Source organism: Chlorocebus sabaeus, chromosome 17, assembly GCF_047675955.1.
Source record: "Chlorocebus sabaeus isolate Y175 chromosome 17, mChlSab1.0.hap1, whole genome shotgun sequence".
Lineage (NCBI taxonomy): Eukaryota > Metazoa > Chordata > Mammalia > Primates > Cercopithecidae > Chlorocebus > Chlorocebus sabaeus.
This window is the reverse complement of record NC_132920.1, coordinates 57,591,069-57,602,984: the sequence shown is the minus strand read 5'-3', so window position 1 is coordinate 57,602,984 and position 11,916 is coordinate 57,591,069. Positions and strand designations below refer to the sequence as shown.

The 11,916-nt window shown below is 36.3% G+C and overlaps 1 pseudogene; it reads right to left on the bottom strand.

The window, feature by feature from the left end:
* Positions 1-1,196: 1,196 nt before the first annotated feature.
* On the bottom strand, positions 1,197-10,845 carry LOC103243994 (small ribosomal subunit protein uS2-like; annotated as a pseudogene).
* Between the last annotated feature and the right edge of the window lie 1,071 nt (positions 10,846-11,916).

Here is an 11,916-nt window from a genome sequence, read left to right as displayed (position 1 = left end):
GGTTTACAGTATTGCACTAAACATGAAAAATACACAAGAACCACAGGAGATCACTTTTTAGTGTGACACACAATTTCTTGGAGAGACAAACTGCCCATGTGGAGATGACTAGCATCGCACAACATTTTAAGTGGATACTCACAACACTAGAGCTCACTGCCATAGCAATAGGAGGTAGCCATAACATTATTACAGTAGTATGGTATGTGCTATAATTTTATCGTTATAATTGAATACTGCATGTTTATGTTTACATTTCTCTCAAAAGCAAATAGTGCCATATATGGCCTGTATTTGTGTAAAATTTGATACATTTTAACTCTTTATCATGGAGTTGTGTTTGTTTTATAGTAAATACAATAGGCTAATACCTACATATATTTTACGCATTGACAGCATACCTACATTTTACACTATTTTTTTTTTTTTTTTTAATTTCTGGGCTACGTGGTTTGTCTGTGAGTTTTCTCAAATTATTGCAAATCTCAAATTTGAAATTTGCAAATTCAAACAAACTTCAATATTTTTATTTAAAAAATCCACGTATTAGTGGACCAGCACAATTCAAACCAGTATTATTCAAGGGCTAAGTGTACTTTATATTTAGATGTCTGCCGTGCTATTTATCTTTGCCTCATGCGAGGTACTTCTTTCCAGTTTTACTCTGTATGCTGGCTGCACAGTTCTAGGACTCCACCTGCCCTCACATCATAGCCAGAAGGTAAAAGAGGAAACAAGAATTCAGGAAATTCCCCATGGTACCAGTTGATTTTCGAGATTATACTCCCTTACCATGGGGCTTATTTTGGTCTTTAAGTAGCTGTTTTCTGCATTCTCTCTAGAGTTTTTGGTGGCCATTGGTGAGAGAGAAAGGCTGTAGAGAGCTTATTTTATCTTGGCTGTCAACAGAAGTCAGATTTTTACTACTGTATATTAGTTTTTACCCATCCTAGAATTTCATATAAGTGGGACTATACAGTAGGTACTCTTTTGTGTCTTTTTTTCTCTCATGTTTTTGAGATTCACCCATGTTCTTGCATGTAACAGTGTTTTGGTCCTTTATACTGCTAATTCCATTGTGTGACTGTATCACAGTTTTCATATCCATTGGTTTATTTATTTATTTATTTTTATTTTTATTGTTTTAGAAATTAATGTTTATTTCCATGTTACTTAAGAACCGGTGCAAGAACAGCTTAAGACCACTCAGTAGTTGCTCCTACCTATTCAGTGGCCCGAGCGATGGGAGCTGCACATCAGTCTTCTGTGGCAGGCTGAGCACTCCAGGCTTCAGAAGGAAACTGCTGAATAGGCACAGAGGACACCTGCATGCCTTCATACCAGTCTGCAACTTCAGGTTGAGTAGCGGTGAACTCAGGAGATGGAGAGGTCTATTCACCGTGAAATTCCTCCTTGGTCACAGCCTTTTCATCAGCAGCCTGCTCTTCTTTTTCAGTCTCTTCAGCATCTCTGTAGAAGAAGAGATCAGGTATCTCCTCCCACAGGTGTTCACAGGAAATGGTACCACACATGTGCAGAAGTTCTCGGGCCAGCATCCACCAAATCAAACCCACTGAGTGAACTCCCTTTTTGCATGGGATGGCAATCTCCACATTTGCACAGAGGAGAATCTGTGTTACACGGAGCAATGGTACGTAAGTTAACATAAGATGCCCCTGTGAGAGGCAGTGGTCAGCCCTGGGATCATTCCCCAAAAGATGCTGTGGCTCCTGGAAGGGTGCCTGGATCTGGTTAGTGAAGATTCCAAGAGTGAAGCAGCCAGCAATTGCAATGGCTCCCCAGTAACAGCAGCAAACTTCAGCATGGCCTTCTGGCCACTATTCCTGGAGAATATCACACAGACATCAGCAGGGTTTTCAATGGCAACAACGGCACAAGTTGCCAACAGAAACTTCCCCCAGGTCCTCTTCAAATTTATGATGTAGACACCATCACATTTCTTTTTATAAATGTACTGTTTCATTTGGAAGTCAAGGTTGGTGCCACCTAAATGGGTTTCCGCTGCAAGGAACTTAAGGACATCCTCCTCCTCCATTTGCAGGACATCAAGGGCTCTGTATACTGTAAAAGTTTACCTTTAAGTTATGACAGGAATCTAGAACAATGCCATATAGACCCCTCTCTGGGTAGCACACGAAAAGCCCATTCTCTAGTTGATAGATATTTGGGTTGTTTCCAGGATTTGGCTATTATGAGTAAAACTGCTACGAACATCCATGCATAAGTCTTTTTGTGAACATAGACTTTCATTTATCTTGGGTAAATGACCACGAGTGGAATTTTAGATCACTTAGAAAGTATGTGTTTCACTTTATAAGGCACTGTCAGACTGTGTTACTAAGTTGATGTATCATTTTATAAATCCACCAGAAATACAAAACCAGGCTAGTTTCTTAAAATCTTTGCCAATCCTTGATATTGTCAATAAGTTTAAAAAGGGGAACAATAAAAGTACCAGACAAAAATGTAGAACATATTTTGTAAAAATAGAATAAGATAAATTATTTCTAAGTGATAGTGAAAGCTTGATGTCATAAAGAAAGCTTGACTCCATAAAACATAAAATAATTACATGACAAAAATAATGTCAAATGAAAAGAGAAGAAAATGGCTAAAATGTCAAACATATTAAATATGTTGATGCCCTTAATTTTTAAAGAGCTCTTATAAATTAATATGTAAAATACATCAATCCAGAAAAGGTGAAGAGCAGGCAGTTCGTAACAGAAAGATATTTTAAAGGTGTATAAAGTTGCCCAATTTCACTCAAAATCATTGAAACATGAATTAAAACAAAATATGTCATACTTCTATCAAATTAAAAAGGGATGATTTTTGCCTATGTACTGTGTTGGCAAGAGTTTGGGGAGAAAGAGCTTCTCATACACTGTTATTGGCTATATTAATTTGTATTTTCCCATTGGACCACAGTTTACGGTATACACAGTGCTTTGGGAAGCACTCTCTTAAGTGGGTTTGTCTTCTGCTCTCACACTGCCACAATAATCATCAACACAGAAGAAGACTTCTCTGATCAAAAGTGAGGGGTTTTTAACCATACACCAAGCAGTGGACACCAGCTGGTTGTCCTCCTATTCTGTACGAACACTATCTACCGCGAGATAGTGTCAGATCCCACAGGTTAATACTCAATACCATAAGCCCATCCTTTCCTTCTCTGAAGTCACAATTCCAGGCCTCTGGAACTTCCGACCAATTGGCTTCAAGTTGGCGCTCCCACAATCCTCTCTCTGAGTTTATTTGCTAGAGTAGCTCACAGAACTCAGGGAACCATATTTATTGGCTTATTAGCAAGCATACTTTAAAGGATACAAATAAATAGCCAGATGAAGAGATACATGGGGTGAGGTCTGGAAGGATTTCTAAGTGCAGCAGCTTCTGTCCCTATAGAGTTGGGATACACCAACCTCCTGGCATGCGAAAGAGTTTTTCAGCTTCCTGTCATTCTCAATGTGTTCAGCTCTCCAGAAGCTCCATCCTTTGGGCCTTTTGTGGAGACTTCATTGGTTGTCTATGATGAAAGCAGGGACAACTATGTCAAAATGTGATTGGACAAAAAGGATGTGGTCTAAACTCAGAAAGCCTTGTCCATTCAGATTCTTCTTGATCTCTCTGTGCAGCATTCCTTCCACCAGAGCAAGGAGCAGGACCCTCTCTAGGATGAGGGTTTTATGACCTATAATTGGATTACAGTCCTATTTTGGGCGGGTGAAAGGAGGACAGAAGTTCAGAGAGAAAGGTTTCATTTCCTGAGGCTTGCTTCTGAAGCCTAAATTTCTCCAACATTATAACCAAGACTGTGACAATGATTATGGAAGTTATGAACTAGGAACCATGGATGGAAACGAATCCTAGTATCACACACAGGTGTTAGGATTTAATGTTGAATGTTTATAGAGTGTATTTTATGTATATTGCCTAAATTTATTCTACCAACACCAAAATAATTAGCTATTTTATATTCTCATTAAAAAAAAAAAACTTAAGAGTTTAGAGAGATGTCTTATTCAGTCAGGTCATACAACTAGTAAGTGGCATAGCTAGGTATAGAGACCTTATTTTTGAATTTCAAGTTCAGTTACATTAATCAGAGTTGACTTACCTTGAAACACATGTATTTTGTTCATCAGTGCATGTCACTATAAAGATGCTACATTTTATTACCTAGATAATGTGCTGGTTTTGTCCTAAGTTTACAGAATTGCTGTAACAATGTTGAGGGCATTCTTTTTTTTCCTTATTAAAATCTTGAAGAGGTGCTTTTATTTTTATTTATTTTTGTTTGTTTTAAGGACATGTTTTAAAATCTATCATTTGGACGATGTGGGTTAATAATTTTTGCTTTAGTGTTTTAAAGAACAGGCTCAGTGAAAATACTTTATTAACATGATAAATGATAAGTTTAAATAAAATACATGAAAAAAGAAAGTGTAGTTTTGAAATAATTTATGTGGCATTGCACCAGCTTTTGAGAGAGTTAATTATTACGAGTTGCTGAACATTACTGCAATTTTCACATGGAAATACTTGCCTCTCCTATTTCCTTGTGTTATTGAAGACACATTATGAAAGCCATAATATCAGCAGCTTGCAATTTAGAACTCATTTGATTTAACTGATAAGAATCTTTTTCATTTCACAAAATATAACTTCACTCAGAAATATAAAACTGTTCTGCTGTATTAAACAGTGAATAATATAAGGATAACAATGTTAATTGGCTTTTGGACTGCAAGTACTTGAATCAACTCTCTTCTCCATCATTTTTCCATTAGATTTTGATTGAATTACTCAAAAAAACCAAGGTATTCATCCTGATTTGTAAAACAATATAACATTTTTCTGATAAGTGTTTTAACATTTTTAGAAATTATCTGCACTGTAAACAGACAGACAAAACAACAACAACAACAACAAAAAACAAAACACTAAAGCTACCCTAGAATGCATGTTCAGCTGGATAGCCATTAAACATTTGTTCAATAGCCAATGATAATCTTCAAGTCAAATAGATCAAATAGGGCATTAGGTTATACTATAAAAGAACACAGTTGAGTCTGGGAGTTAATCCTATTAAGATTTGAATATTGACTGCTTTTGCAGTCTCCCCTCTTGTGGCAGGATTGGGTACTGGTTAATGATGTGAATTCTGCACTAAAGCCACCTTTCTTTGGCCACCTTCTAGCTGTGTGATTTAGTGAAGACTAACTTGCTTTCTGTACTTCAATTTTCTCATCTGTAGAATAAAAGTAGCCACCTGCACACATAGAGAGTTTTAAGAATTAAATGGGACAACCAAGAGAGTGCCTAGTCCAGTGTGTGGAACATTAACAAATACTAAATAAGCATTCATTTTCTTTTTTCCCACTCCTTTTTTTTTTTTTTTTTTTTTTTTTTTTGTTGAGACAGAGTCTTGCTTTGTCGCCCAGACTGGAGTGCAGTGGCCGGATCTCAGCTCACTACAAGCTCCGCCTCCCGGGTTCATGCCATTCTCCTGCCTCAGCCTCCCGAGTAGCTGGGACTACAGACGCCCGCCACCTCGCCTGGCTAGGTTTTTGTATTTTTTAGTAGAGACGGGGTTTCACCGTGTTAGCCAGGATGGTCTCGATCTCCTGACCTTGTGATCCGCCCGTCTCGGCCTCCCAAAGTGCTGGGATTACAGGCTTGAGCCACCGCGCCCGGCCTTTTCCCACTCCTTGACTTCTCCCTTGTCTTCCCTCCAGCCATGAAAGTTTTCAGCTCAGAGGGGCTTGTTGTGGACCCTACATTGTGCCTAGACTCCCTCTCAGGAAGACACCTGCTGCCCCTGCTATGGGTGTGCATTGGTGGAGAGCCTTCAGTTGCCAGCACCTCCAGGGATTGCCTTGGATGCTGCCAACTGCTTTAATAAAAGTCAGAAGTCAGACCCTTTCCCAGGGCAGTCCACTTCCGAATGACAGACCACTTTTTGCATACAGAGGCTGGGCCATTTCTGCTCACATCCTTGTCACTCTGTCACATCCTTGTCATTCTAGATCCAGAGCTTCTCTGTGGGGTCTCTGAGGCACACTCTATGTGTGCAGGTGGTTACTTTTATTCTACAGATGAGAAAATTGAAGTTCAGAGAAGCAAGCTAGCCTTCACTAAATCACACAGCTAGGAGGTGGCCAAAGAAAGGTGGCTTTAGTGCAGAATTCACATCATTAACTAGTACCCAATTAGCCGCAATAAGGGAAACTGCAAAAGCAGTCAGTATTAAAACCTTAATAGGATTAGCTTCCAAACCCATCTGTGTTCTTTTATAATAAGATTTTTTTTTTAACCTAAGTTCATTAGGCCTGCATCACAACTCAATGTCTTGCTCTGTCCAATGTTGCTTTCTTCTCTCTGTTCTACAGAGATTGATCCAAAGGATACTTTGATAAACATCTTTCAGTAAACTCCAACTCGGAGTTTGTTCTGCAGAGAACTCAAGCTGCAAACCAGCTCCTCTCTGCTTTTTAAAAGACTTTGAGGAACATTTGATTCAAAGCACAGCCAAGGGCATCCACTTTACTCCCTCATTTCACTTCCTCCACCTGTTTCACAGCACTGTCAGTAATCTCTCAGCCTAGGTGAGAAAAGATCCAGCACCTAATGTAGAACACTCACTCCTGATAAAAAATAAATCCTTAGTTTGAGTAATAATCATTTCTCTCAGGCTGAAAAGCTTAATTTCAAGCTGGTTGGACTCTTAATTCTATAGGTAAGACCTAAAAAGATTGTGAAACATTGATATTAAAATCTAATTAACCTCAGTATTATATTCTGTCCAGAACTAGGCTGAGTTTTTTTTAATGGCGTAGTCTTATTTGGACAAAACAAAACATTCAGTACCAGTGTTCTGCCATCAATCATTTCTACTGCTATTACAAACGAAAGCAATGATGGTAATAATAATACCTGAAATTTCAAATACCATATTACAGTTAGAAAATCCAATATGTAATAATGAGATAAGAAGGTTAAGAGTATTACTTAGTTACTATACATAAAGAAAATGAGGCCCAAACTGCTTAACGGTTCATGAAAGTTCACAGAACTAATTGGTGGAATTGACGCTGAATTCAAACTTCTGACATTAGACTTGATGGTTTTTCTCCTACATTGTGATTAACCCCCATATCACTTACAAAAATCAAGTCTGTTTGGGAACATGAATACAAATAAATAGTCTAAATTCTTTCATATTTGATTACTGGAAAATGTATGTTAATAGAAATACTTGTCCATAGAACACAGCTTTGCAGCCTATTTGTCCCAAAGAGCTGAACTTGCCTACACACGTAACAAACAAATTACCTTACAAATACACAGCACTAACAATAGTTATGAACTCCAGTTACTAACACAGGCAATATCACAAAGATGGATAATGTGGCTTTCCCAAGGATAAATATGAAATCGGTGGGGCATGTGCTAGGGCAATAGTTTGGGGAGAGTCTACCTGTGTGTTCTAAATAGATTTTCCCAGGGAGTAAATGGAAGCTTGGAATTAGAAACTGGGTTTCTTTGTTCCACCATGTGTTGACCTCTGGATACAGAACCAAAGGAAGCTACACAGTGATTTGAATAGCAAGTGCTGCATAGAGTGTTCTATATTTAGAAATCACACTGAGTACATTGGCAGAATTATAATGGCCTGATGTACTTTGTGGCATTACTTTGCTAAGAGGAGTGTAATGATTGTTTTGTTGACATATATCAGATATCTCAACTGACATATGTCAAATGTTAATCAGAAAAACAAGAAACAATTTCATTTTTTCACTTAATCATTTTGATTGTCATTTTCTCAATATTACCAATTAGCATGCATGTTGTTTGTTGCAATTCATTTGTAAGATCAATTCAAGAGATTCCAAAGTATTGAACAAATTTTGCTCAAAATCAGTGAAAAAAAAATCCTTTATTAAAATTCAAAACAATGAAAATTCATAAAGCTGTATTGGTAAAGGAAAATTTTGCTTCAGCATGTTCATCATTAGATGATAGCAGGTGTTATGAAGGATAGAGCTATTTCTTATTGTTAATGTCCCATGTGGGCGCACAGGCAACAATTATGGTCTGCTGGGGACTGGGCTGCAGATTTCTCTGTTATGCATCACAAGGCACAATAACAGCTACAGTGAACTAGAGTAATAAATCTTCCCTGAAACAACAATTTGGTATTTACTTAAGTTTATGATGACTACATGCTCTATTTTGAAGCACAGAATAACAGAGAATTGCTTTATGAAATCTTACGTGACATTCACAATTCTATAAATCCTCTCCAACCTATACAAACAAGAAGAAAATCTCACCAAATCTAATACTGTTACACATCTCTTTGCAATAAGAGGAAGGAAGAGAATAGTTTTATCATTTTGGGTCTTCATTCTGGCTAAATTCTAGTGTAGAAGATTATACAGTGAAATATTTTCTCAATGTTTTATAGAGTTTTGGCTCTACTCCCATTGTAAAAAATTGTCCTGGCATATTTGGATGGGTTTTTGGATTTTCACACTTGGAGCAATGGAAGACTTCGTACTATCTTATTCATCTTTTTAGCTGAATACCTATCAGAACACTGGCCCATAGTAGGTTTTCAATACTAGTTATTAAGAGGACGGCAAAGATGAATGAAGCACACTCTCTTTGTTCTCATGGAACTCACTAGACCTCCATGGAGACACCTGTGTGAGATAGTATTTTACTACACTTAAAAAGAGCTTTATCATGTTTAAAGCACCATTTATTTCAGAATCTCTCTGTATCCTTCTTTCCATGACAGAGGAAGAAAATCATCAGGAAAAGAATCCTCCTATCCCTGGAGCTGTGATTTCTCAATCACTGATTTTTCTGCTGTTATTACTAATAGCAGAAACAAATTACTGATGATTGTAACTATGATAAAAATGCTGGATATAGCTCATACAGAATCACAAAAGCAGAACAGAGTTCTGGCCTGTGCTTGTTTTCAATGCCAAATATGGTTCTGATTACTAAGTTACTTAGTAAAGGCATTCTAATTTAAATTCTTGAAACAATGATTCATCCTAGGGGATAAGAAAGGTTACTGGCTTTGGGAAGTAGAACTCCTTGACCTTTGGTTCTTTCTTGTTTGCCTAGATAAATATGCCCTAACCAGAATTATGAAGACATAGGAAAATCTCAACAGACCAACAAGAAGGAGATTGAATTAGTAATATTAATAGAATGTGTCACATTAAAGAAAAGCCTAGGATGTGATGGCTTCATTGCTGACTTCTACAAAACATTTAAAGAATAACCAATATCAATCTTCCTCAATCACTTTCATGAAAGATCAAAGAGGAGAGAATATTTTCAAACTTTTTTTTTTTTTTTTTAATAAGGCCAGCATTGCCCTCATACCAAAGCCACGCAAGGACATTACAAGAAAAGAAAATTACAGGGCCATATCCTTATTCAATATAGATGCAAATATTGGCAACAAAATACTAGCAAACTAAATTCAATGCATTAACAGGATCATCCACCATGATCAAGTGGGGTTTATCCCTGGGATGCAAGGACAGTTCCTTGTATTTCTAGTAGTTTTTCATCTATATTTCAGTGTGATGCTAAAGGACACATAAATCTTCAGTATTACTGTAATATTTGCAAAGTCATCTCAGAATTATAAAATAGCTTTATCCTAGTTAATATTTCATTATAGCATATATTATATATTATTATTTTACTAGCATTATTTCTTATTTTGTGTGTAGGTTTGCTATGTATTTCTCTGCTTATTCTTTTATTGTCTACATATTTAAATAATTTTCTGTGTGATATGATTATTACGTATAACATACAATAGAGTTTTCATTTTAAAACCCAACTGAGTTGTTTTCCAATGGCTATTTTCCTGTTATATTTATTGTTATAACAGATGTACTTGGCATATTATCATTTTATTTCAAACATTTTGCTAAATGCTTCCTTGATTTCTTTTTGTCTTATTTTTTAAAAATCTGATTCATTTTCTTGATCTCTGAAATTAGACCCCTCAATCCCTGCAGTAATCTTGAATGTACATAATGTGTTTAAATTCTACTTGTGTTTACTTTTATTCCTTTAAAATAATTACTTAAACGCATAAACTACATTTCTCACCATAATAGAATAGCAAGTTACATTTCTCCTGCCTATCACTCTACCAATATTCTGATATTAATTGGTTGTAATTTTATCCCCATTAATAGTGATTATCATTTGATATCATGTGGCTTTTCACAAAATTTAGCATTTGTATTCAATGTAATAACCATAATAATTTCATTTATTTATATCTATTTAGAATTCAAATGGAGTCAGTGCTCATTGCCAATTCTTTTGTGCCATAATTTTATTATTCATGAGTTTATCTTTTAAATTCATGTTGAATGTGAATGATATATCTTACTGATGTTTTGCTTATTGGAAAAAATGTATTTCTTTCTCTTCACATGTAAATGATAATTAGGTTTGTTGTCAGACATTGTTGGCTACCTAACCATTATCTATTTTATCTTCTAACTTGCCACCAAAATTTTCGTTTTGTTTGGGATGGCGACGTACCCAGCTAAATATTTTTTTTTCCAACCTTCCGAGACCAGTAAGATATTTGTAGTATGATAAAAGAGTGCACATGCAGGCTGATTGGCCCTCTCAACCTTCTCTTGAATATGGATACCGCAAGCATATTCAGTGCTCTTGGGTCATGAATCGCTAACAGGCTAGGAATGTTGGAGAAGAAAACATAGTACCTGGCCGCTGAGCAGCTGGACCAAGCATCATCACTCGTCTGCCTCTAAAATGCTTGTTATTTGAGATGAGTGGTGTTCAAGCCACATTAACTTGGGTTTTCAATTAGCTTGAGCTGAACTGATATAGTTTGACATAGAATATAGCCGGTTTTAACCTTGTCCACTATTAAAGCAAAACTAGTGTAAATGGAACCTCTAAAGAACAATAGTTATCCTTGTAGTCTTCAATCCAATTTCAAACTTCTAGAGATATTTTCATTATGTTGATGATCATGTAACCCAATCTTCAGTATTATTCTGGGTTACTAATCCTTGCTTGAACATGTGACCAGTCTTAAAAGCTACTGGTCTAGAACTGTGAGGTTGAATACAAGTAGCTACTAGCCTCATATGTCCTATTAAATTTATGTTTATTAACATTAAATACATTTTTTAAAAAAACTAGTTCCTCTGTTGCACTAGCCACATTTCAGTTACCACATGTGGTTAGAAGATGCCATATTAGAAGAGCAGTTATAAACATTTTACCTCCATACAAAGTCTTATTGGGCAGTACTGTCTTTGCTACACAAAATGTGCTCTTAAGACCAGAAGCTTCATCACTACCTGGGGCTTGTTAGAAATGTAGAATCTTGGGTCCTACTATAGACATACTAAGTAAAAATTTGAACTTTGATAAGATTTCCAGGTAACTCATATAAACCCCAATGTTTGATGTGCACTACCCTGTATGATCTGGTCCTACATATATATTGGTCCCGATATTTAATAATAAGCTAACATTTATTGATATGTAGCAAGTTACTAAGAACTATTCTAAGAACTCTACAAAAATCTCAGTCGGTCCTCACAAAATATAAAAGGGACATTATCTCCCTTTTACATATTGAACAAAAAGGCACAGGAAAGACATATGACTTTAGTAAAATCACTCTGTGAATACATCAGGGAGCCAAAATTAACACTCAGTCATTTTGACTAGACAACTCATAGTGCTGGTTCCCCCAACTCTCTATTATAATTGGTATCTTTAAATACCAGGTTTTAGGATCTCTGAGAGAAGGACCATGTCTTATTTTTTAATTAATTTTAATAATTTTTT